The sequence below is a fragment of the Hippichthys cyanospilos genome, chromosome 18, assembly GCF_059441005.1.
Source record: "Hippichthys cyanospilos isolate Australia breed blue-spotted pipefish chromosome 18, RoL_Hcya_1.0, whole genome shotgun sequence".
NCBI classification, from domain to species: domain Eukaryota; kingdom Metazoa; phylum Chordata; class Actinopteri; order Syngnathiformes; family Syngnathidae; genus Hippichthys; species Hippichthys cyanospilos.
In genome coordinates, this window is record NC_142386.1 from 1,320,563 (window position 1) to 1,343,791 (window position 23,229).

A 23,229-nucleotide genomic window follows, 5' to 3' on the forward strand; every position below is an offset into this window, starting at 1 on the left:
TTAGCGAAACAATTAAAGAAGAATCTGCATTTGAAGATCTTGAAAAATATTTGAAAAAAAAAATCTCTGGGATTGAATGTGTTTATCGCCAACAAAATGCGTTCACAAGAAGAAAAAAAAAAAAGAAGAGTCCTAGTTACTAGTTAAAGGCATACTATTACATTAATTCAATTGGATACATTTAACCCAATCAAGTATGCAACAATTACGGGTAACCTTTAACAATAAAGTCTCAAGCAGCACCGATCCAGCTGGCAAAGACGAGTTGAACCCGAGCCAACGAACAGGCGACTTCAATCAGATTAGTGCTGCGTCCGATCCCAAAGCCTGACCCAGTACTCATACACCAGTAGCTTTCCAAACCAGGGAAAGAATGCCCTATTTTTCTGACACTCCAACACAATCTAAATTATTAAGCGGGTGGGAGAACTCTTTGAATTCAAGTTTGCAGCTCGGTCATGAAATGAGCGTGGCATACAGTACGTGTCAGAATCTGGGTTTAATTTGCGATGTGGAGCGATAAACAAACTGAAAAATGCGCTTACATTTCAATCTGATTACATCAGAGTTTTCACCGAGAAAGGCAAGCCGCTGTCCGCCACCCAGAGAGAAGCACGCGGGCACGGGGAGAACATGCAAACTCCGACAGGCTGGCCGGACCCAGCTGGACTTGGATCCTTTAACTGTGAGGCAGATGTGCTAGCCACTCTTCCACCGTGCTGCCTAACATCTTGCTTTTTTTTCCAAAGCAAAAGTAAACCTGTACTAGGAGGGTTTGAAGTTGTGAACAACTTCACCTGGATGTCCAGCACCCAGCCAGGACTTCCGGATTCGAGTTTTCCCCATTGACGGTCCTCCACCCTTAAATCATACAGCGTGTCGGAGGAGGCCAGCACCCGCCACTTCAAGCAGACAATTATTTTCCTGTAATGAAGTAGATTGAGCGGAGAAAAAAAAAAAAAAAAAAACGGTAATCAAAGTCAAATGTGCTTAGAGGACAGGTAAAAGGAATTCTTATTGAGCCGAATGCTAAGATTCCGATTCTACCGTGGTTGGGAGGTGAACAAAGACACACATGATGCTGGGGTACCTTGTCATCCTTAGCTGTGGAGGCTGATACAGGTAAAGTGCAGTAATCAATTTGCTCTACTGGCACAAGTGTTCCTTTAGAATACTAATCAGGTTTGCTCCCTCCCCTCTTTTCCTTGTTCTCACTATCCATCCGACGTGCCCCCCCCCCCCCCCCCCCCCCCCTCCTCATTCACCTTTCTCATGACTGGCCCCCCCCACCCCGCCCTCCCGTGCCCCAGACCTAACCAAATGCTAAAGCGGGGCGAGCTGTCTTCTGCACAGATAACTGCTGCCACTAATCAAGCCTACGTGCACCGGGGCATGGGATTAAAAGAGCTTGCACAGCTTGACTCAGGCAGTGACTGGTGTTACATACAAACCTACAAGATTGTCTGCAGAGGCCTAGAAACACGCGTGCACACGACAACGCGCGACAACAAGGTCGACTTTGCAAGCTAATATTAGGTGAGCATTCCTCGGTTATAAAAGAACACACGCAGGGAAGATTAAATCTAAATTTACTCGGCCAGTCAAAATGGGACTCGGCATGAGCAGCCCGTCTCTTATCAGACAAAGTGAACCGTGGTATGGCGCGTGTCAAAATTTGGAATGAAGAAGAAACTCTGTGGGTAGAAAACCGCGTACATTATGTATAGAAATTCAACCGATAGTGTTGAGCTTCATTGAGGGAGTGAGGAATCGGCAGCCGTATTTCATTATGTATATAACGAGTGCCATTAATCGCTCCTAACAAGAGGACGCAACCTCACCTTGACAGTCTCAGAGAATGGGGGCGGGGGCATGGAAATATCTACGCAAATTGAAATTCACCACGCTAAAGGTTCGCCTTATGACTGTCTTATGTCGGGGCTAGGGGTGAATGCAAGCCAGGAGTTGTGTACAAGCTGATACACACAAAAAAAAAAAGTTTTCTTTTTTTTTTTAAGGGGATCAGTGGAGGGGCAAGCATAGTTATGAATAAAAAAAAATGGGGGGGGGGGCTGCCGCAGTGCTGGGGGCGCATGCCCTTGACATATTGACATGGGCAGAGTTGGGGGGAGGGGGGCAGGTTCTGTCATGTTACACTTGTCATTTGTCTGATCACCCACCTAGCGCAGCCACCTGGCAGCCCCCCTCCCATTCTCACATCTCCCCCACCTTTGCACGACCTCGTCCTCCGCTGACCCGATACCCCTCCTCCCACCTGTGAGCGCAGTGCCCGCCCCCGCTCGCTCCGCCCCTCTGCGGTCCTCGCACCCCGTCTTCCCCACCCCTTGCGCTCTGCCGCTCCCCTCCCCTTCCCCGTCCGCCTCGTTCTCCCCCGCGGCTGTGCAGCAAGGTCAGGCGGGTCACAGTGTCCTCATCTGTAATCCGCTGCCATTCGTCAGCAGCCCCAGCCCGGGAGGAGAGAGAGGAGAGCGGGCGCTACGACGAGGGGAGAATGCCCAATTAGGCAGCTGTCACACACACCCACACGCACAACAGAACATTACATAGGGAGCCAAGGAGGGGGACTGCGAGAACCTACTGTCCACAGGAGGGCAAAAGGGGGCCCGGCGCTTTCGGCTGCAGGCGTCGATGTATTGTTTAGCTGTGAAGGAGTTGCGGGGTCAGCTGCGGTTTAGGCATGTGTCAGGGTCATCTCAGAATCGGAGTGTCGGGATTCGGAGTTTTACATCCGACCCATCGAATTTGAAATGCTCTACGGAAAATACGAAAACATGCAGTTTCGGACTGAGTTTACTTGTCCTGAGACCAAATCGAAAAAAATGGGAAAAGAATGCTTGAAAAGAAATAGTTTTGAATACACTAGCTAAGCCTGGATTACCCACAAAAATCACATTTTTCTTATGTCACACACCCTTGTAAGGACCAAATCTTAAAAAAAACAAAAAAAACGGAATATACATTTCATTTTTTTTGTATTATTTCTTTCATTGTTGTCTCTTGTGACTGTAGGAACATTCGTTTCAATGAACATAACAAAGTACAACATGCATGCAACCCTGTTAGCATAACATTTTTAGCATGCTATAAGCAAGTATGGAAAATGGATGGATAGAAGTTGAAGAACGCAGTCAATAAAATGATACGCTGGACTTGACTTCTTTCAACAGTTTCTCAAAAGAATATGTAGAGCATAGGTGTGTCCTTTTTCATATTTTGATAAAATAGGAACTCGTTTCGCTCTACTTCATGCAACCCAGCTATGCGTAGTAAACACCACAAGGCAACGTCTCATCTTGTTCAGCAGTGAGCGCTAGCTAAACAGATAAACATTAGCACAGATTAGCAACCCTATTACCTGTGACTATTTGATAAAAATCATCAAACCATACCACTGATCTGTACTCTGACTCATCTAGCCTATGATAAACGATGAGGTATTCCTGATGAATATCTAGCATAAAATCAGCAAAGGTTTTTTTTTTTTTTCCCAAGCCCAAATGTCATTCCAATTCCGGAATGACCCTCATGACTTATCCGAGGCCCGTCAACAAAAGGGGCAGCAAGGTGCCTGGACATTCTGGGTACACAATAGCGCAATGGCATTTTAAGTCAAGGGGATTACTTTTGACAAAAGGAAGCAAATGTTGAGCATTACCTGCAACGACAAGCCGCAATAGATAATCCTTCAGCCGCGGCTGGACGCTATTTGGACCCGAGCCGCTCGGTCCGGCTTGCGATTGGCCATTGGAAAAAAGATCAGATCGACACGTACCAAACCTCTCTGACTTGCGGAAGATACCGAAATGACTGACAAATACCCCCTAATTGGATCATCTATCACCCGTAAACAGACATCCCTTTTGAGCAACGGGGAAACTAATCAGCAAAAAAGATACCGAGACGACTCCGCGCACGAGCGCCGCGGCAAGATCCACGTTACAGAAATTCATTGCTCAAGCCTGTACTTATTGATTGTACAGTCAAATGGTCTTATTTACTTTAATCAAAGGAAAGCAGTAGAATGGTTCAATGCCAGCTAGGTTGATATAGGGCTCTGATTCAAGACCTCGGGGCGGGGAGCCACTGCGGGCAGGAGACTCTTTTCCTCCTTATATTCCCTAAGTTCATGAGGGTTCAGTAGCACTTCAAATCCAGCTTTGAGTGGTTGATGGTCAGAAGGATTGCATCACGAGTGTGAGGGACACTTATCCAGTAAATCCTGTCTGAGTAGAGACTGGAGTACAGTGCATAGGGACTTTAACTAGATTGAACACAGTGGATGGGAATGTTCTATGAGCCGGAAAGGATAACGGTCATAATATTCAATAGTCAAAGTGTAGTCGGAGTTCAAAGTCATTATATAGGTATTTCTGGAATAATCAGACGCTATCATCTTTATCAACATTTTTGAGATACATTTTAGTCAAGTTGAAGATTTTTCTAACACCCTTTTTGCATTCGTCACGTACGGCGGGGCCCCGGTCGACGAGACCGATCCGTTTCACGGTTGGGATCGTAAGGCGAATTCGCCATAGGGCGGGCGATCCAAACCTATGCTAATTAGCTAGTAAAACCCTTGGTAAAAACATCTAAATTGTACATACATGTGAAAATTTTCGATCAAAATTGTATAGTAAGTGCTACTTATAAATAAAACACATAGAAAGGATTTATTTACCTTTAAGTAAAGTGAGGAGCTTGTTATGGCCATATTCACTAGTGAGGGTAGCTTAGCCTTCTTCGTATTTCTTGATTATCTCCAGCTTTGTTTCGCCTTCTTACTTCTAACATCACTAGCAATCTTGGGACCAATGGCTAACCAATTAAAGTTTGGATTTAGCTAGCACTAAAATGAACAATAATTACCATATTGGAAGCACTCTCAAAATGAGATCAAGTCTTTGGGCAGCCATCTTTGTGACCCATGTCCGCCGACCAATAGCAGACCAGCATTAGAGTAAACAGTTACGCGTGTAATGACGTATGAGCGCGTTGCCCCTAGAAGACGTGCGCCCACACTGGCTGCCATGTTTGAGGTGTTGTAAGGTGAAAAAAATGGTGTAAAGCTGGGACAAAAAAAACACTGCGGTCCACATCGTAAGGGGAAAAAAAGTAAGGTAGAGTAAACCGGAGGTCCACTGTATTTCAAAGGATACGCATGTTTAAAATTTTGCATGTCCTAGTCCTTGCCAATTCTGTAACTGCAAAGACTTTGTGAACCAGTTTATTCTCTGTCAGCTGTAATAAAATTCACCAAATACGCATGATTCCTAAGTAACAGGAACAAGTCTCGAATAACTCTCATAAACATTTGATATGCATCTGTGATGAAAAAGCTCAGCCTAACACTGTTGGCAAAATGCAAAAGACAAGCTCTTGAGAAGCGCTCTCAAGTGATGCCAACAGCCACTCGGTTATCCGCTCTTTTATTTCTTGTTTGTTTACCATTTTTGTATCACAATAACACAGTTACAGCAGTCGGGTTAATCGTCTTCTTCATTGCTAATCGATCTACATTGCTTGCACACACAAAACAAATTGCACTGGAATCACTGCAAAACAAGTGGATATGTCATACAGACCATGCAATTGCCCATGCATAGTCAAAGTGCAGTAGTCCACTGGAGCCACACAGATACAAGTGAGCACAAAAATGTAAGTATATAGTCAAATCAGGAGTCACAGACTTCCCATTGCATGTGGCCATTTCGTAGCCTTTAGACATGTACATGACACTTGTGCGGTGTGGTTTAGCTAGTTCTGTGTAAACAGAACATAACATGGGCACGTGACGGTTGTATCAAGGAGGTTGATGCGAGGCCATGAACCACCTGCTTAAAAACATACAGCAAAATAGACCAAAACAGCAGACATAAATGTGACAATTTTTGGGACTGTAAAACACGCTTAAATTCTTTTAATTTTTTCAAAAAACAAAAGTTAATGTGCACCTAATGCACCTGTATGTCTCAGTATGCCCTGTAGATGGAAAACATAAAACAAAAAAAGGGGGCCTGTTCATTGAGAATGCGCTTTATAATCTGATGTGCCTTATAGTCTGAAAAGTATGCTAAGTATAATAGTTAAATTCATAATTGTCATATGTTGCATTGGGCAATCGATATTTAAATATTTGGAGTGATTTTTTTCCCCTTAGCGAGCCCTGTTGACTTCAATCTTGTATATATATTTTTATGAATGACAAGATAGCGCAGTTGAAATCAGTGAGCTGATAGCTCTAAACATTGTTAAGTTTGCCTGTTTATACGTCACAAACCTATTGATTTACATTCTTATACAAATCCTCTTCAAGTGTTGGCTGCAGCTGTTGTGATCATCTCCATACAATCTGTCCAATGGCTGAATCATACGAGGTACACATTTGGTGAGGTCGTTTATTAGTGCAGTATGTGTGATAAATCACACATCACTTTTAATCTGAAAACATCTAACGGTATAACTTAATAAAAGCCAAAGACTAAAAATACCTGCTCGCTCAATATAGCTATACTGTAACTGGTCCATACGTACATACAGTATATCCACCCGAGTATGTGCAACGAAAACACTCACGGGCTCTGAAATCCATAGTAGACCCTGACAGCCCTCGCACACCTAAAAGCTCAATCTGTGTTGCTGCGTATAAGGGCGTGTGCATGCACATGTCTGTGGTTGATAGTTTTACAAACCCCCTCCCTCCTCCCTGTTCCCCTTTCCTGTTCCTCTTTAATGTCACAGGGCTAGCTCATATGACCTTGAACAGCAGCATTGGCACGGAAAGAGCGAGAGCTGCCTCGCCTACAGGCGCCCTTGAACTGGATCTAAAAAAAAAAAAAAAAGCCTGATAGACATCTCGGTCTTCCTCTCACTCCCCCAACCTATTCTCTACAGCTTTTAGTTAATCTAAGAGAGTCCTTATCTGTTTTCCCGGGAAGGCGTTTATCAGGACGCTACATCTTTAACCTCTCCATTGGACAGAAAGAGAAATTCAACTTTTCAGACCAGTAGCAAAAATACAAATCGGCCGCCCCATCCACCTTTGGACCTCCAAGCAGCATCCTTGAGGCATTCAAGAAGCGGTTGGCCTGATGGGATACACCTGCACGATGAGTGCAGAACCAGTGTTTATGTGCGAGGAAATTCCAGGCACTCTTTCCTCCCTGTTGCGTTCTGAGTCACCAGCACACGGTGACCTGTTACTTCCCAACAAACATGCCAGCTTCTCCTCTGAGAATAAGCGCCTTGCAGCCAATTACAAGGCTCCAATTAAAATTGGGTTGAGGTTGAAGGTGGAGGGGTTGATTCACCTTAGGCCCGGTGTTTTGACAAGCTGAAGGCTGACCTGCCGCGTCCCCATAAGGACTTTGATTCTCCAGTGTAAACACGCAGTCCAAAGTCTGGCTCGGCTCAGCTCGTCTCCTGTCAGACTGGTAAACAAGAGCTAAGCGTAGACTATTGTAAAAACATACGGCGGCCGTGTTATCAGCATGACGATATCGCGATACCCTGCGACTGGAAGTTCAAGCGAGCGTAACGATTTCCTCGTGAGGCAAACGCACGTCATACTACAAGGCGTCCAGCTTAAGTGTTGGAGGATCGGCAACTCCGAGACTGCCCACCGCCTGTCTCCAAGGCTGACCTTTGCAAACTGTAACGCTATCCGTGTCAAACTCACACATCCAGGAAATCATCTAGTAAAGGTGGCGCCGTATCACAAAATAGAAAAATTTGCCGAATAATTAAGAGCGCCGGCTCCCGGCCAGATTGTCGCGAATCGGAAAGAAAGACGGCGCGTATGCTGTTGAGAAGCTGCCGATGAGTGACGTGAGCCACGAGCGGTCTCCTCAATTAGCCGCGTTAAGGGGCTTTCGCGCGCACACATGAAGTTCTGGGGCTAAGAATAACATTGGGCAGTCGTGCTTAGAGCACTGGAAGGGCCTGTGACTCCAGTGCGCGCGCTAGCCCGAGTCTCGCCGCTAATCCGATCCTCCCAACATGTTTAGCCCTTCCCCAGGACATTAAGTTGTTTGTTAGTTTAACACCTTTGCTAATGGGGGTGTTGTTGAAGAGAGCAAACATGAAATAAAGGCCGGTACGTATACCTAATTTATGCTTGCAGAGGGACAGACCGAAACGGCCCGCCATAGATGCTTCATCGCCGAGGAGCCCAAAAAGCAGACTTGTTTGTGGAGGCGCCGGTGTCCTGGGAGATTCATTACAGGCAGATTTGTTCCACATAGTGAAACACGAGTAAGCGCTACCGCCTGAAAATTGCATCGCTCCAAACACAAGAACGAGCCTCAGTTGGGGGGTCTTGCTACAAATCGACGACGGCGATTATTGCTAGGGAGAGGGTCGAACCCAGTAAGAAAATTCCTTCGAAGATTCATCGACAACTTATTCCTCAACTGATGATAATGAATCCCGACACTCGAGCACTATGACCCTTTTTAGATTTGGAATGGCCCGACTCCTCAAAATTTCAGTTCGTCAACAGTAAATATTCAGATTTGTCGATGAATTGATCAAATCAAACTGTGATGCTCTATTGAAACGAGGCATATGTCGGGGAGATTTGGTTTTGAATTACTGACAAATATACAAATGTTGGACAAAAGCGTCCCGTTTTCAGATTTCTACATCAACGACATCCTTAAAGGGACAGTGTGTAAGATTTTTTTGTTACGGACAGCAGGAGGTGCTGCAGGTACTGCATTTGCCATTGTCCGTAGCTATAACAAACATGGCCGCCTCCCGTGCCACCCCGCCATGTAATATAATTTAATGATAACTAGGCCTATGATTATATTTAAGACACACTGTTGGTCATTAAAGGGGCAGTGTGTAAGATTTAAACCGTATTTCATCAAAAGGAATAAAATAAATGATTGTACATTTCAATAACCTGCAAATGAATGTGTTCTTACAGACTAACAGTATGTTTTAGATGCAGCACCTGCAGCACCCCCTGCTGTCCGCAATCAAAAAGTGGTCTAAATCTTACACACTGTCCCTTTAAGAACACATTCATTTGCAAGTTTTGTTTTAATTTACAATCATTCAATTTATTCCTTTTTAAAAGGACAGTGTGTAAGATTTTGACCGTTTTTCAGTAAGAATAAATTAAATGATTGTAAATTTCAAAAAGTTGCAAATTAATGTGTTCCTAATGACTACCAGTATGTTGTAAATATAATCACAGGTCTAGTTGGCACTTCTCCGGAGGCGGCCATGTTTGTTATAGCTACGGACAATGGTAAATGCAGCACCTGCAGCGCCTCCTGCTGGCCGTAATGAAAATCTAAATCTTACACACTACCCCTTTAATAAAAAACGTCCCCTTTAAGTCTCAACTTTCCCAGCAGCCAAAAACCAGAAACTTAAATTAGTAGACGGTGCACAGTACTACTATATTTCTAATGTTATTTCATCAGTTATTTATGTGGACAAAGCAAAAATGTAAGTGAAGGGGTGAGTAACCCTGAGTAAAGTTGCGTTGTATATGTTGTAGCTGTTTGTTTTTGCATCCTCTTGAAAGTGAGGCTCATAGAGGGGAGGAACCAACTAAGAAACGTGTTGCAGAAAGCAGCAAAACAACTCAGGACATCTTACTACAAGGAAATCAATTCCTGGCATATTTCGCAAATTGGTAATTGCAGCAAGAATCTGCATCGTTGCGTCTAAACCACGGTTGAACTTGGTACAGTAAATAACCTGACCTGAATAAAGTGGGGCAAATCTGGGATGAAGCGGGCTAAATTTAGCAAACAGCCAAGCGTGTGTCAGAGAAATTGAAATGTGAAAAGATCCTTTACTTAAAAGCGTATGCAGCTGGGGGCTTTGAGCTTGTCAGGTCTGACTGCAGTAATCAAACGCTATTACCGGAGACCGAGAGGGCCGGCGAGGAACTCAAAGGCGGAGGCAATACTTCAGAGACTCCCGCGCCGTACTGTAAGGCTTATACGCGCGCGTGTGTTTTTGAAGCGCAACGAGACCTCGGCGCTCAGCTCGGGGCGTATAATCTATGGTTCGTTTGCAGCTTTTCTGCCCACTATGACAAGCCGTTTACAAGACGCAGCCTCTGCCGCTGACCCAGTTCTGAGCGGCCGCGTCTAGCGACGAGGCCCTGCCTCCCCATCAGGCCCCGCTCCTCGTCTAACTGACGATAACGCCGCCACCCTCTGCCTCCGTGAACTGTGAGAAAGAAAAAAAAAAAAAATAGGTCACCCTGACCCACTTTTTTCTTCCCCTCCCCTTCCTAAGATCGTGCTAGGAGTTCTACTGAGCGTGATCGAGGGAGACAGTACAAGCGAGCGCAAGACAAAGAAAGAAGAGTTTGAAAAGGCGGGCTCCCAGATCTTTCGCTGATGTGTTCTTGCGGCCTTTGGAATAGCTCTGACCCTTATCAGCTGGCCTGCTGGATGTTTGGGAGAAAATTCATCCCACGCCTTAATACAGCAACCGCCGTCCAACCATCTCCTTATTTCGACATCTCTTCTAGGTAGCCTTTGTCTCGCCGCCTACTCAGAACAACGAAAAAGGATCCCCCGCCGTGCTTTTTCTAACAACCGCGAAGGTACCTCATGTCATCCCGGAAGGACGAATGATGATATCCTTGGCTAGGAGAGACATTACGGGACGGGTTGAGCCAGGCGGGGCTTGGCCTGCTGGCATGACACCGGCCCTCTTTGAATGCCCGTGTGCGGCTTTGGTCATCTCATGATGTAGCTCTGATCACGCACGGCTCTCTCATGCGAGCCCCGCACTCATTAAGCTTGCACTCGCTCATGCAACGCTTTTGTAATCCCTCCATAAATTGACACGGGTCTCGTCGACTGGCACGTTCGTATTGTAACAGCTTTCGAGCAGAAAATGGAAAGACCGCAGAACCGCAGTCCCCCGTAATCCGCTGTGTGCATTCTCTCAAACGCATTGTTGAATTACAAACCGACACCTTTGACTGTTTCTTTAAAATATGAATGTCAAGCAAAAAGCATCATTCAATAGGGCCTCAATGTTGCTTAGCAACCACTCTTTAACTTTTGTTGAGGAGATCTATTTGTACAGGAGTGGCATTTAAATAGCTTTTTAAAGATCCTTTACTTTTTAAAAGTGACCTATTGTGCAGAGTGGGCAACCTCTTTTGTTTAATTATAAATAGGTTGCTCATCACTGTTTATTATATTCATTGCAAGCACAGCCCGGCACAAAATGACTGCCCTCCATGATTATTGGTTCCCCTGGTTAAGATCTGTTCAAGTAGAGATAAGCCGTTATGTTTTGCAAGGCGATAATGATTATTAGTAATCAAGGAGGCCAATAACCAATATTCCGGAGCCGATATTAATTAAATTGGGAGTTAAAAGGGGAAATATTGCCATCATTTTCTTTCCATTCAAACTACAACTCAATTTTGTTGAAATGTCTAAGCGTATGTTTATTCAAACCACCGTTAACATTTGCCTAAAGTTCATTTTTTTAATGTCCTTTTTCAACACTTTTGAAAATTATGTTTTTTTTCATATAAATATAACATACACATTTGCTGTAAAATTCTAGCAAAAAGCTGAGTATGCTCTCAGGGCCATCAGCAGGTCTAAAAAACTTATGTAAAATTCTCTAAAGTTCTCAAAAATGTCAAAATAACAGAATTGTTTGAATTTGGTTTACTTTTTTTATTTCAAACAAAAATGAAAGGTGCAGCATGTTACCAAGTCAGCACGATCTCATAAAAAGTTAAATGAAAGTTAAATAAATAACAGGGATGTTCAATACGTCTTTCTTCAATCCGATAACAATGCGAGTACTCAGATCGAGCAGACGCGATACCAATACCAAATACCAATACCATTGGCACTGAAATATAAAACCTCCCCCCACAAACAATTCCGACTCAAAAAATAATCATCCATTCCGATGTCGCTTTTTCTTTCAAATGTTCTGAAATTAATGACAAAAGTTCAATGTTTTGAGTTTGTAATTTGTGATCGTAAAACGGCAACAAAAGAACAGCTGTTACAAATATCGACTTCAATCACAAGTACTAAAACCCTGAAATATGGCATCAGACCCCATACCAACACATGGTACTCCCGCATTTCTAATAAACAGTTCCCAGAAGTTAACACAAGTTTTAAATTGATGTAATTTTGGTCATTAGATTTGTTTGTTTGTTTATTTGAATGGATGCTAGTATTTGTCAAGATACCAAACAGGCACCGATAAGTGGCCTGGCTAATAATTGCTGGTCTATCTCTGGCTAAAATAAACAGAATTTTTATTGCAGACACACAAACAATAAAAAACAAACAGTCTCCAGACCCGAACCCCATGGAGAATTTGTGGGGAGGGCTAGAGGGGAGCGTGGTCCTGTACTTTTAGGGAAAACTGAATGAATGAGGAAGTAAATAACACATAAAGACGCTAGTGCGTACATTTATACACTATGTACTTATTTGCATTAGCAACTGTTTGACATCCTGCTTTTAAACCCAGAGGAAGTTTGACCTCCCGCTAAAATCTCACCAACACAGTGTTAAGCTCATGCGTGCTCATGATGACCCGGTGCACACAAACGTGTTGGAGCCCGCCGTTCTATTTTTCTTTTCTGCCAGAGATGCGGAAAAGCCTTCCTCTATTATACTTAGTGCAAAGTCCAACAAAAATAAAAACCAGACACAACCAAAATGACTGTTTAAAAAACAGAAAAGGCGCTGGGCGTATTTGTTCACTACAGGCTGCTTGGGTTTCTAGTTCCAGTTAAAAGGGTTGATGTAGGTCAAGCCCTCCCTCCTCATAAGCGCCAAGGTCAAGGCTGAATGGGAGAAAAGGTGGATTAGAACGAAAGAGGCTCTGAATGGACCACATCCGTCTAGTTTCTATGCCGGTACTGGCCCGAGACGTGTAAACACCGTTATGAAAGTGGGACACTTCCTCTTTTCGGGGTTATGTGTAGGTGAGTGTGCAACTAGATCGCGATGCAAATTATACGGGTTTTTTCTGTATTATAGCTCCTTCTACAACCCAAATTGAGTGACGCTTGAACCAGGGACACACGTTGAACGTACATTTCGGACAGAATAAACAACCCGTAGAACATAAGAGTAAAAATGAGCCAAAGAAGTGAGGATTACCAGCGATATTGGAACACGGGACGGAGTTTGTCTCTGGGACTGAGTTGAGCTGCTTCCTATAATGCAAATATAGGGTGCGCTTCCCGGTTTGTTAACGTAAACAAAGGCAGACTAACAGCAACACGCTCGTGGCGCTAATCCATTTAGCCGCTCCCTTACTGTATATAGTTATGCTTTAGTCTTACAAAGTAGGTCGGGGCCCCGTTATGTCCAACTGCGTTTTGAACTTTGGTTTCGCGTGTGATTTTAGAGACGTGAATCAACTTTGGAGCTGAACTGATTTGTGTAAGGAGAAGATCATATTTAGCCAGCCATACGGTAAATATATAGGTGGCAGACAAGCTATTGCGCAGCGCTTAAAAAAACCCGGAGACAGTAGCATTCTCCACAAGGAGACGGCGAGCCGGCCGGGTTGAGATTGCCGAGCAGCTGCAGGCAGAGGGCGCAGACGACAAATAAGGCAAGTCAGCTAAAAGAGACAGCTCAGCCTATGCGTCGCCGCGGACGCCAAACAAACGTTTCCTGCCGTTCTCAGTGATCGAAAACGGAAAAGATGAGTGCCCCTACTCAGCTAATCATTTTGGTAAAATGGGTGTTTGTAGCCCGGAGCGCCCCGATTAAACACCAGGCCGGGGATTGTTGGAGATACTTTGCTAAGTCTGGCGTGACCTCAACCCTTTTTGACCTTGGGACAGATTACTCAATTGAGTGACAGCTGCAAAGCTGCCCATCACAAGGGTCTCAGCACCCTTCATCCTTATAAGCATACAAGGTCAAGGAGAGTTTAATGGCGTGAAGGGGGGTGGGGGGGGGGGGGGGCGCATGATTGGATCTCCTCCTAAAGAAGGATAGTTACTTAAAAAGCCTCCTCAAGAATCGGGTCAAGGTCACAAACTAGCTGTAACGCCAGAGGAAAAGTCGGTTCCCGCCTAGTGTAAAAGAGCACAATTAGACAGTAAAGAGGGTATAGGGCTGACATGTTCATAGCTTGAAATCACAAGCTCTAATTTGATTATCTGTTTTAATCTTCCTGCTTAGTGGACACTTTCATTCAAAGTCACTTACACAGTGATCACTCTTGCTCATCTCGCTCCTTTTCCACAGCTGGATATTTACTGGAGGAATTCAGGTTAATTGCCTTTGCTCAAGGGCAGAGGGTGAGTGGAGTATGAGCCAGCAATCTTCTGGTCACCGGTCCATTTTGCCTAAGTAATAGGTCATACGGCTGCCGCCGGTCATTCCTCCTCAAATGGGCCTCTTTTGTTTTGTTTTTTAACGGTTTGAGGAGAAAGCTGGACTTCTGAACTCACTTTTCCGTCCGTCTGTCTGCTCCGCTCTGGAATGGACGCGTTGAATATTGTCACCTAGCTTCATGGATTTCGAGTGGGCTTGTGGCTCACAAAAGAAAGGAGGACCTGAAATACGGCAATAGAAATGAGCAGTGTTGTAAACACAAATAAACATGGAACAGGCTGAACATTTGGGCTTCAAAGTTAGCTTTTTTTTTCTTTTGTTGAATGTTACAAAGGACACAATTTTAGGTATACCTATACACATTTTTCAATAATTATATTGTTTACATTCAACGCCGCAAGTGGGGTGGGCACGGAACAGGGGGGTTTAATAAAAATAATTGAGGACTGGGGTAAACACTGGCAAACTTTCGTCAATATTTTTTCATGTTTTTGATTTTTCCTTCTCGTCGCAAGCAAATTCCGAAGAGCAGTGCTGGTAGACGCCAGGCCGCATTTTGGCAAACTCTTGGAAAGCATCTCGCTGTGATGAAAAGAGTCGCGACCTTCGTTGATACTCCCCAATATCCGCACCTCAGTTGGGGGTGACAAGTAACTGAATTAGTTTTTTAATGACTCCATAAGTGTAATTTAGTTACGAGGTAATTATTTTTTTTTTTTATCAAATGTTCCAACGGGTTTGCCAGTCAAAACCATTGGCGGCGCCATGCTTCTGCACTTGCTTACAAATCCCTTGGACCAGCTTTCACTTTTTGAAAACTTTTGAATTTGACCACGTTTTATTTTATTTCATGGGAATAAATCCTGCAGGCACAACCTGGCCACCTTTAATGCATATCCATCCATGCCCCCCCGCCCCCCTTCTCTGCTGCAACATATCCATCATTCATTCATAAATTCCGAACACTCCTCTTTAGTTAATTGCTCAGGAAAATTTAATTTCAAACGAAAGCTTCTGAAAGAGAAGGATATAATTAAGTTGCGGCCATCTCTCTCCGGCCCCTCCCCTCCCCTCCCGCCCGGTGTGACGTTGCGGGGGTATATCAGCTGTAAGCTGCGCACTTCTCCACGTCGGGGTGTCAAGGGAGTCACACAGCCATGTTTCACGCAGAATTGTTACATAAAGCTGCCCTGCCCTCCCTGCACGGGCTCACTGCACCAGACACGACGCCCGCCCTTGCCCAGGCTGCTCAAGGTTCTCAAAAGGACGGACCGCTAAGAAGTTGGGAAGGACGCGACCGTGCGAGGGAGGGGACTGCGACCAGTGACAGCCTTGGACTTTGAATTTAGCGCCGGACGGCCTCATGCATCAATCCCTCAACTTACAAAGACAAGCCACTAACCTTGAAGAGGCCAGGGACTGTTGGGGAATGAGTGGCATTTTCACTTAGCCCCCAGCTTCTCCCCTACACTCCCGGCACATAAACTGGTTAAAATAAGACGCGGTTGAATAACAGCCGACCTCTGTCTCTCTAGACTGCGTGACCCATTGTTCTAGCTTTCAACCAGACTTCTAACACCGTGCCGTTGACGTAACGTGGGACAAGGTACGTATTGAGGTTAGGTTCACATTTTTTCGCCACGATTTATTTTTCTGAGGTCGTTCGCATTGCCAGATAAATGCGACCTGTATGTGACCTGAGTATGAAGGATAAAAAGCTCAAAACTGTCCCGCATGCGCATTTAAGACATCTTAACCTGTTTACGGAAGTACCTGGCGAGTAAATTAAAGAGGGGAAGGGTGAGGTTTTTGCCATGCCATTTTGTGCAGTGCCAGCAACGTCTCTCTCCCTTGCTCAGAGTGACCAAGAGCGCTCATAGAGCGCGAGAAAGACAGACAGAAATACACCTCGCTCTCCCTTCATTGAGTTATCGTCGCCTTGTCCACTAATGTTTCGTTTTTTCCCACTTTTGAGCACAGAAATGTGACATTTGCTCCTAGTTTGTCACACAACTGTGAATTGAATGAACGCCCCCTGGTCGTTCAGACTTAAGTCGCGTGTCAAGAAATCAAATCGGATTCGGTACCGCACACCCGGACTGGGTCACATTTGAAAAAAATGGATCTGCGTGGTTCGCACCGCTATGAAAAGATCAGACACAGGTCGGATGGGGCAAACAAAAATCAGAAAGATGCAACACTAGTGTCCCTCCTCCAATTTCTCGAGCGTCTGTCCTCATTCCCCTCGCAACCCGCCCACTCGGTCACGGCCGTGACGTTAGCCTGCTTGTGGCAACCGAGACCTTCCCCTTGTCTGACTGCAGCGGACTCATCGCGCTGGTAGAGAAACCTTGCCGCTGCACCTCTGAAGCCGGAGGGCAGCAGGAGGAGAAGCAGGGGAGGTAGTCACTTCCACTCCACTCCTCTGCTCCGACCGCACCAGCCCAGCAAGGGAGGGAGTCAGCTCCTCTCACATCACTGCCTCCGTCCTACATTCCCTCGGTCTTTAACGTTTCAAAAAGAGACGGCGGAGATTCCGAGTTGAATAGTTCAGAAGAGGACGTTTTTGCCTTGATAAGTATAGGTTTGGCCTGTTGTCTCGAAAAGCGGGGCGGACATCCCATTTACATATTTGCGTGCCCTTTTTCTTCGGTTCAGGCCTAGTATGCGTATACGACTATTATATATACATATATTTGGTCTGTTTTGATTTTGATCCTTGCTGACCAAGGATGACGAATGCCAGAAAATTTCAGTGTGCGTTGAGGGCATTGTCCTGAGGTCAGTCTTGAGAATATTAAAAGTGTTCAATATTTGACAAAAATACAATTGTGTGTGTGTGTGAAATGTCAGTGACTCTATTCAGGAATCATGACTGTAAAATTTGATTGGGAAAGGCACGGGGTCAATCGAGAAGCAACCTGAATGCGGAACAAAGAACAGGAATAAATAAAAAATGCACATGAATTAGCCTTCATTGGCAAAATCAGCTGTGAGTCACACAGTAGACCAATGACTACTGACTTTTGACAGTCTCTTCCATCAAGATTTAAAAGCATCCTCATCCCAGTACAGTTGGAGCAACGTCTGAAGAATCCAAGACAATTTCAATCGGACAATAATCGACGCTCGCATATAATTGAGGGACCAAGCGTGCAAGCGGCAGGGTTGGAGGTGAGGGTGAAGGGGGGTTCCCTGGCTTGTGTAGCTCTTGAGATGCAGTGGAGGCAGCCATCTTTTGTTTTTTTCTTGCATTCCACCATCCCACCCTGCATCTAAGAGCGATAGCTGTAAAAAGGCATTTAGCTCTTCCTGCCTTGTCATCAAAATGAGTCCCATTGACTTTGGTCGCCTTCTGTTCATGACAGAGGCACCAACAGGAGCCAGAACCATCGTCTGAGATAAATAATGCTGCCACAAGTCTTTGCCACAATGCAATCTTCCGAGGAATGTTACACAAGAGTATCAATTCAGCTAAAAGTTCACCTTTTTTTCTGTGTTTTTTTTTTATAACCCTTGTAACGTGAAAGCCAAATATAACTGTAAAACAGCATGTGCATTTTGAGAAAGGGGAGTGCCATTACTGTTGCGATTGAATACAGTGGAAAGCCCCAAGATAAAATGCAATAAATTTTAGGGCACTGGTGAATCTTCAAATTCTTCCCATTCCAGAAGCAAAATGTCAGCATAATAAAAACGTATTGCTTTCAGAAACATCTTAACATTCTTACTATTTGTACACTTGTAAAAAATCAGTTTAGAAACTTGTAAAAAAAAAATCCATTTACTGCCACGTGAAACATCATTCAGTATCAGCCATTTTCAGACTTTTTACCCCAATGCTTGAACAAATGAATTGTTGATGCCGTAAAGCGGGAAAATGCCGTAACAAGGGGACAAAAAAAACATAGTATTCCACCTCGCAACGTGAAAAAAAATGTAAGCTAGGGACGCTGGAACCTGGGGGTCCACTGTACTATTGAAAAAAATTCAAATTCAAATTCAGGTGTTAGCTGTAAAGTGGCGTAGCAGCTAGCAAGTCTGTAGCTTGCTAACCATCACTAGCAACTAAAATAAGCAATACAAACTTTTGAGGATAGTGCATTCAAACCTCAGGAACCACAGTATTGTAAAGTGTTTATTTTTAAACACAGAGTACAATCCACCGTTTTGTAATCTGTTTATTTTAAACACTAAGTACAGTTCTGTGTCCTGGATGAAGAATCTAAGACATTAGCACTATGATTCGGATATAAATCTCACTACAGTAACAACACTGGAGAGGAATAGAGGTATTCAAATATAAATGAAATGAGCATATATTTCATTTGACTCAATGCATATTGCGTACAAATAAAGCCTAAACAATTAGAGAAATGAGCTTGAGGTCAAAAGGTCGATAGTGAGATTCCCTGGTGTGCTCTAAGATGAGAATGCACTTCTGTTCCTTAACATCTCCTGTCAAAGTGCCCTTGAACAATGTTTAGTGGCCAAAACAGTACTGGGCAGCTCCCAGGTCTGTAATAAATCAAAAAGTGCAGTAAATGCCTTGACACTTGATCTAGTAGATTGTGCATTAGATTCGCCCTCAACCCAAGAGTGACTCAGTGATCAACATTTCTTGGTTGCGTGTTTAAAGCTCGCGACTGACATTTGTAAAAATATCAAGTCGGCAGCGCTAACGTGGCTAAATAAAGGCGTGATTTCCGAATAATTCGTAAACACAATTGTTGTATTTTCGAACAATGCAATGCCTGTCACGGCACCGTACCGTAATCAAAGCCAAACATTGTGAGGCGCTCGGCCAATCCTTCAAAATGACAAGTGTGCGCGAGCCTGTACTTATCGTACATGTAACACATGACACGAACGGCATTGTCACACTTTTGTTTTGAAGTTCCTCCCGGAAGCATAGTCACGACAGCGCACGACCAACTTGATAGTCTTTGGCCCTCGGTGTGAGGTGAACAACACGATGCTGTTCTGAAATGAAGTTAAAACTGTCGATTTAGGGCGCTAAAAACAATGGACTTTTTTTCGAGTGTGATGTAAAGCGGGCGAGCAAAATAGCTAGGCGGTCGACAAATTGAGCATCCCCGCTGAAAAGCAACTTCCGGGCACACGCTACTCCAAAATACACCCTAAAAAGTCCACAATTTGTGAGTTTGCCTTTGGACGGGAAGGTTTTTGGTCCTCGTGACCACAAAGGGCAAAGTGAACAACCTTGAAAATCTCATCTAAGGTCAGGTCGAATAATTAAGCAGCTTAAATGCTCAACAAAAGAAAGGCTAAAAGGTAGAGCCCCAGACACATTTTTTTTAAAGTTAAGACTCCTTGCTACATTATTCTAAACTTGACTGATGCCAAATTAGGTTTGTGAAAGGAGGCGCATTAACTGAACATCCACCATTCCTTTGTAGACTTTTATTGCATCATCAGGCAGCTGCTGGGAGGCTTTCAAATGTGCCCTTTTCAAACCAAAGACCGAGTTGTACTTTGCCTCCTTTAATGTAACTGTCGCAAACCCTCAGCGTATGACCTTTTGTCTCCTGCTCTCTGCCAAAGTCAAATGGAGCAACAGGATAGCCAAGAAAACACAGAACCCCACGCAAAGGCCAGTCAAAGGCGGTTACTTGCACAACGCAAAACTTTGAACTTCGGCAACAATTCGTGATGACACAAATATTACAGGGTGTATTTCACCATGCAATGTAAAAATCCTACAATGGCAGGACCAAAAAAACAAAAAACAAAAGAAACATTGCAAGGGACTAGGACAGGTGGACAAACTTTATGACTTGATGGCCGCAAAGGGTTTTGAAATTTAACAAAAGGGCTGGACCAGGAGCAGATGGATGGAGTGCTTTGATAAGCCACCTCATAAGAAGAAGAAAAAAAAAAGATCTAGAAAATGTGCTATCAACAGGAAATTTACAAAAACATTACAAGTGTTTTAAGTCCCATGTATTTAACTATTTACTGAAAAGACTCCAAAATAAATAAATAAAAGCGACAACATGGTTTTTCTATTTTAAAGCAGCGATTGTTCCGCTATCCTTCAGGGCATTAAGATTATCACTCACCTCCCGATTGATTTGCAATTTCTTCAAGTTCTGAGGGCCAGATTAAAAACATTTAACGAGCCGCATATGGGCCCCCAGGCCGTTGTTTGCTCACCGCCTGGACTAGAACCAATATAACAAGATAAAATATCAACATGAAACGCTTGCTTTTCAACACATTACAATTTAGTTCTCTAGCGCAGGATAAACATTTGTCTGATTATTTTCCCCCCTATGTTGACGCTAAAACTTCACATTGATCGCGTTTGCGTAACTATATGATAATCTACTGCTGATAAACTATTCTTCAAATAGCCAAATTTGACGGATTAACGTACAAATAAATTATTCCGTAAAGTGGCATCGATGTTAAAACTACGCCGATGCTCAGGGCTATGATCAATTCGTGACAGTAACGTTACAGTAGGGGCACGCTGCTTTCATTTTCCACTTGCTTTCAAGTTAACGATGCATTAATCCAAACTTGGCTTTATTTTCATTCTATGAACATTTTACACCTAAAAGACAGCGGGATCGGGACTAGTTTATGGTTCGGCTATGCAGATAGCGTCTATCGGCGGCTTTATACTTCATCACAAGCAGCATTTTCGGTGCTACATCCATACGCGCCTTACGACACCAGAACCAACCTATCAACCTCGCCCGCTTTCTGTAAAAGACATTTTAAGGCAGAACGATATGCGTGTAACATTTTTTTTTTAACCAATGCGAATGTGAATAATAAATATCCTACCTGCGGTGTCCAGCCCACAGAGGCGCATTAATATTCGACACGGGCAGGCAAATCCATTGAAAACAGCACGCATCAGTCTTGTCACTCCTGGCACCAGACAAAAAAATGACGAATCGGGCTTTGGAAATCAAAGTATAGTCCAGAAATGCCCCCGAGAATCTTTTTTTTTTCCCTCTCTCTTTCTTTCTTTCGATGCCACAACTGTACGGACGGAGGTGCGCTGCGTGTGGCCAGTCTGCGCGGATTGTTTATTGGCGGTGTCCCCTTAGCTGTGGAGCACCGAGCGGGGACAATCACACTCCTCCTCCCCGCCTGCTGCTTTGACACCACCCTTAAAGGAACACGCACTTCCACCACCCACGCAAAAGGAATCCAAAATAAAGTCCAGACGACACGGAAGTGATTATTAGGTCATTTTCGTCCCGTCCCCCAACTGCCACACCGCGCAAAGGCGGTTCGACGTTACGCATCGCGTCGCTCAGTGACACGCTCGACAACGTGAAACGTCAGTGACGTCATCAACTGATATGAAGAAGTGAATCATCCACACAAAGACGCGGACATTTGCAACAATTTTGTGACTTTTTTTGTTGGCAAATTTGTATTTTCACCAAGCCAAATTTCTAAATTTCACTCCGTGAAATTCGTAATTGATTTGGTCTTGCGTCTCTTTTAAACAAGAAAAGGTAAACTAGAAAAGGAGACTGAAATTTTAAGTTGGTTATTTCTATATATTCACCTATATATTATGTGGCAGAGTGTTTAGCTTGCCCCCCTCAGTTCAGAGATCCCAGATTCCGGCCCTCCTGTGTGGAGTTTGCGTGTTCTCCCCATGCCCATGTTTCTTTTCCCAAAACATGTGCTAGGATTATCTAGAATGTCTCATTAACTGTATATGTACATATTTGTGTAATTATTGTGTATCTTGTGTAGGTAAATACAAAGTAATGGAATCATCACATGTAATAATTACAACAAAAAAACTGTACAAGGAAAAAGGCTTGTAAAAGATATCAAATCTACTTCAAATGACAAGGTAATCTACACTGTGAATGATCCATCAATAGTTTACATCTCTTATAAAACATTTGTAATTTATTTTGCACAAAAAGATTTCAATTGATCGGTGTTTCGTACAACTATTTTAATCACTCATGTTTGTGGGGATTTTTTTGTTATTTCTTAAAGTGTATTTTCCTTCCAAAAAAGTCAATTATCGCTCTTATACATGGAAGTATGTTGACTCTTGGAAATAGCCTGCATGCATTCAGCACAAAGTAACCAATGAAAGACGGACTTCACAAATGCTGCGGGGTGCCCTTGATCAGTGAACTGAGGTTGTGAACGCATGTTGCTAAAGTGTGAAGTCATTCCCAATCGGCAGATGTGGCCACAGACCCTTTTATTGACCTCGGATCAGTTTAAAATTGATCGTTATGATGGATATCTCACCACTATGCTGCAAATGCACTTTTTTTTTTTTTCTCGCTCGCAAACATCTTGTGCGAATCTGTGATATCGAGTCTCTCGGCCTGCAGTCTGTCATGTCAACATGGTCTTGGACAAAATGTCTCAAAGGACCATCAGTGTTCTCCTAAGGAAGAAAAACACAACGTTGTCTATTTATATTTACTCACATAACCGCGTTTTAAAACGGGAGTACTATCAACAACAAAACTGGTCCGAGTAGTCGTAGCAATAGTGATAGAAGCGTGAATGTGTGTGTATGTCCTTGGTTTTTCGACACGGTGGGGACCATTTCGATGGAGCCCACAAGTTCAGACCTCTTTGAAGAGCAAAACTTGCTTTTAAAATCGAGGTTTGAATGGAGTTTGGTTGGGGTTAAGTAAGGCTTAGGAAATCAGTAGTCGATGCGATGTCCCCGCAAAGATGTAGAAATGTGTTTCTTCCAACATAGTGAGGACATTTAGGCCGGTCCTCATTTGTTTAGACTTTGAGTGGGGCTGAGAAATGCATTACGTCAATGGATGTCCTCACAAGTATAGCCGTACAAACGGTGTGTGGGTGCGCGCGCGCTTCCCGACAGCCCTGTCATCGTGCCATA

General features: G+C 43.9%; 1 protein-coding gene across 4 annotated transcripts in view; it reads right to left on the reverse strand.

Moving 5' to 3' along the window:
- Positions 1-23,229, reverse strand: part of nrip1b (nuclear receptor interacting protein 1b) — a 35,695-nt gene that overhangs the window by 11,986 nt on the left and 480 nt on the right. For 2 of the 4 annotated variants that reach the window (XM_088441092.1, XM_088441094.1), the window contains exon 1: positions 21,165-21,545. The exons of 1 other annotated variant lie outside the window; for it this stretch is intronic. The gene's annotated coding sequence lies outside the window, so the exon portion shown is untranslated. Of the gene's footprint in view, positions 1-14,070; positions 14,570-21,164; positions 21,574-23,229 lie in introns of those variants that run through there. One more of the 4 variants, XR_015868589.1, reaches the window with a different exon arrangement.